The sequence below is a fragment of the Alnus glutinosa genome, chromosome 12 (assembly GCF_958979055.1).
Source record: "Alnus glutinosa chromosome 12, dhAlnGlut1.1, whole genome shotgun sequence".
NCBI classification, from domain to species: domain Eukaryota; kingdom Viridiplantae; phylum Streptophyta; class Magnoliopsida; order Fagales; family Betulaceae; genus Alnus; species Alnus glutinosa.
Window position 1 is genome coordinate 3,416,103 of NC_084897.1, and position 4,456 is coordinate 3,420,558.

The following is a 4,456-nucleotide window of genomic DNA, read 5'->3' on the forward strand; positions in this document are numbered from 1 at the left end:
TGGTCAAGATTTTAACACATCATCTATTTTGAAATGAAAAGAAAAAAATTAGAAAAATTATAAGAAATAACTTCTTTAACCAACCGCTCAAAGAGGGTGGCCGAAACCCTCCTCTTAAGATTTTTAGAATGGTCGGCCACTACAAAAGGGTGGTCTCTTGAGGGCGACCACCACCTCTCTGAAGTAGTTAGATAAAGAAACCCTTTATTATAAGTTTGTGTCAAAGTAGATGACTTGCAAAATCTTAATTGTTCATTTTAAGGTCATGATTTTAATAATTACATACCTACCTAATTCTTAGTAGTTGCTTGAAATCCTATCCTCTTACTTTACAAGCACACCAAGTAGTAGGTTTTGGTTAAGATGACTATAAAGAATGTGGTAGCTTGATTATCAGTTAAAATAAAACCACCACATCAGGATTGTTGTTGAAACACTCCTCCTTGATGAATAACATTCATACAAGCAGAAGCAAAATACAACAATATGATTGTAACAAGGAAACAAAATAACGATCTAATGATAAATATTTAAAAAAATGGATAATTACACTTAACCCCCTTGATTTATCCACGATGTGGCGATTTACCCCCCAATGTACCAAAATTGGTACATGACCCCCCGAACTTGCCAACGTGTGGCAAAATCAACCTTCCGTCCAATCGACCGTTCGTTTGGACGGAAAGTCGGTCACGTGCAAGTCACGTGACTTGGGGAGGGTCTCTGTCTTAAACGGTCACGTGACTTGCACGTGACCGATTTTCCGTCCAAACGAACGGTCGATTGGACGGAAGGTTAATTTTGCCACACGTTGGCAAGTTCGGGGGGGTCATGTACCAATTTTGGTACATTGGGGGGTAAATCGCCACACCGTGGATAAATCAAGGGGGTTAAGTGTAATTATCCCTTAAAAAAAAAAAATGGTCCTTCAAAACTGCATCGCATGAGCAGCATCTAATTATGAAGTGAATAAAGGCATGGCTTCAATGTTCCATCACACGCTTGGCACCATCCAAAGTATTCTTGAGTAGCATTGCAACAGTCATTGGGCCAACACCACCCGGAACAGGAGTTATCCATCCAGCTACCTTGCAGGCTTCCTTGAAATCAACGTCTCCAACTAGCCTATAACCTGACTTCTTACTCGGATCGTCAATAGCATTTGTCCCAACATCAATAACTGCAGCTCCAGGTTTGATCCAACTACCCTTGATCTGAAATTAAGTAATTAAATCCATAATAATATAAAAATTAAAACATATCCCCAGCAGGCTAGGGCCAACAAGCAATTAGAGTCTATAGAAGGAACTGTTACAAATCAAAAACTGGGTTTGTTCCTCGGGTAAATTGATTTTAATCCAATGAAGTAAATATTACATGGATTCTTAGAACTAACCTTGCTAAATATAGATCAGACAAATTTACCAACCAAGTAGAATTATTGAAGCTATTGTGTTGCAAATTACAACTAATGCACAAAGGAAGGTCCCCAGGAAGGAATTCCAATTTTTGTCTTTCATTTTTCTAACAGCTAAACCTGATTTATTCTTTTTGACATTTTCTGATTTGTAACATATGTAATCTGAAAAGTCCATTTGTGTTTCCTTTGACCAGTAGATTTTATCATTTTATGACGGTTGAAGCACATGAACAAGCTTAATTAAGTCTAGATATTCAATTTTATGTTGGTACTCTGAGATTTATGACGATGTGTTAAGGGCTACTACTTGTTTTATGGCATATTTTACCAAGAACCAACCTGAAGTACTAGATATTCCAAGCAAAGCCAGAAAAGGTTTATACATGAAGCAACACAAATAAGATGATGTTACATGTAAAACAAGAAAAACAATCCATGAACTGTCTTTAGTTACCATCATTGCCTGTCCTGCTGCTGCAATAATGATGTCCGCTTCACGAATGATACTTTCAGGGTCATGAGAATGTGAATGGACTACGGTAACTGTAGCATCTGCTTTTAGAATTAAGCAGTAATGAAACTGGCAATCCAACTATGTTACTTCGGCCCACCACTACCGCTTTCTTTCGCTTAATAGTTATACCACTCCGTGACAGAAGTTCGATACATCCCTGCTCAAAAAATAAAACCACTACTTACATGGTTGAGGATTTCTTCAGCTGACATTCATATGTATAATTTCTGAACAACAAGAGTTGCTTGTTTTGTAGAACATAAAGGAAAAATATTAATTTTGAAGTAAACATAACAGTAACTTCTCAAATTAAGTGCTTTGCCTTGGGGGTGCAAGGAAGGAACACGGGATTTAACATGATATCAAAGCAAAAGTTTTGAGTTCGAATTCAGTTTCCATAATTCACCTTCCATTTTAATTAAATTAACTTCATTAATTTATCAAGGATAATTGTAAATGTTAATTTGATAATGATATTTCACTGAATTGTCAAACTCCACATATGCAAGCTAGCAATTATCTCAATGTTAATTTGATAATGATATTTCACTGAATCGTCAAAACTCAACGTATGCAAACAATTGTCTCAATCACAATGTTCTAGTGATATATATCAACGAACGTGTTCCAACTTTCGCAATACAAGAAATCATATTACAATATATATATTGAAACAATTTAGAATCTGTGGTGCATCTTTATTAGAAGATATATATAGGCCTAAATAGATTTATAGTTGTGTTAATTGAAAAATATTCCATAACCACATACTTTAGACTAAGTGCAAAAACAGATTTTTGGATGATCGGACCGGATGATAGGTCACCTACAATGCAAGAAGAAATCACCGGAATGCGTTGCCATGAGGCCAGCGAAAAAGCTTCCGATGCTTAAATCAAGAAATTTATTGAGAAAAGTCGAAGATAGAGATAGCTCATTGTTTTACCACCCTGTAATTATAGAATAGCCATATATGAATAGGAAGCTTTTAGGATTTTTATTTTTTCCTCTCCTATGAGTAGGCATTTATGTTAATTCGGTCCAACGGTATTTGGCTTTAGAGTTATTTATGATATCATCACTAGGCAAGTTTAGGCATGCCCATTTGCCTCCGGCATAAGGGCATCCTCATTCGCCATGGTTTCATACATGAGTCTCAATTATAAAATTATAAAATTACAAGACGAAAATTCACAAATTATCTCATTCTCACAGCGCGCAGCCTTGTTGAATTTATTCTGACACAATAGAATAATTTCACCATAAACCAAAATTTACTTTCGATAATTTTTTTAGATTAAATTTGTAATTTTATAATGATCATGTCGAAAAATTTGTCAGAATATATACGGAAAAAGTTATTTGTTATGTACACAATATACCACAAGAAATTATTTGTCACTTTTTAAACTTCAGGTAATTATTTGTCACAACTTCAAATTATAAGGATCAATTTAACAATTTATAAGGACAATTGTGTCAATTTGTCCCTAAGCTACCAAAAAATCTCAATGTCTCCCAAGACCAATAAAGGGACAAAAATGACACTATAATTTTTCAATAAGACAAAATAAAAAATAAAACAAACGAAAAAAAAAATAACTCAAAATTATAATTTAAAAAAATTATATTAAAAAAAATGAAAAACCAGTTTTTTTTTTAAAATATATATATATATATCTTTTTTTTCATCATTTTTTTAATATTTTTTTATATATATTTAAAATAAAATAGTTTTTTTTTAACAAAATTAAGATTTTTTTTAATTTTATGAAGGCTATTTTTGTCATTGGAGGGAACATTAACATTTTTTAGTAGCTTAGAGAGTACATTGACACTACTGATAGTTTGGGGAGGACATTAACAACGGGGCGGCGGTAGTTTGAGGGGGGCTATTTATATTTTTACCAAAATAATTAAACCTTTTGAATTTTATGTCTTTTTGGGAATCTAGAGAAATACACCTAATGTACACCAAGTAATAGGTTTTAGTTAAGATGAAAAAATGTGTTGCCTTGATTATCCATCAATTGCATCCCTTTGCACCATTTTCGTACCCGGCCAAAGGCTAAAGCTAAGAGGCGCCATTTTCGTACCCAAAGGCTAAAGCTAAGAGCAAGATTAAAATGATGTCTACCTTGCTCTTAGCATTGATCCCCACTTGGTAGAGGAATGAAAGAAGCAGGCGTAGGGTTGTTGTCTATGCACTACATGCCTACTTGGACAATCAAGATCCCTTAAAATTCTTCCAATCATAAGAGTTCGTTTTAAAATGAATGATCAACATTTTATCACAATATCTATGTTAAGATTTTTTTTTTTTTTATAAAAAAAATAAAAATAAAATGTAAGAAAGGGCTTCTTCAGGCAACCACTCCAAGAGAGTGATCAGACGACTCTTTCAAATTTTTGGAGTGGTAGGCTATCGCAAAGGGGTCATCAACCACCCCCAAAAGCCTTAGAAATGATTTTTGGGGTGACAAACCACCTCTTTGAAGTGGTTAGCTAAAGAAACCTTTTAC

The 4,456-nt window shown here is 34.2% G+C and overlaps 1 pseudogene; it reads right to left on the bottom strand.

The window, feature by feature from the left end:
- Positions 1–913: 913 nt before the first annotated feature.
- LOC133851522 (bifunctional protein FolD 2-like) lies at positions 914–2,292 on the bottom strand (annotated as a pseudogene).
- Positions 2,293–4,456: the final 2,164 nt, after the last annotated feature.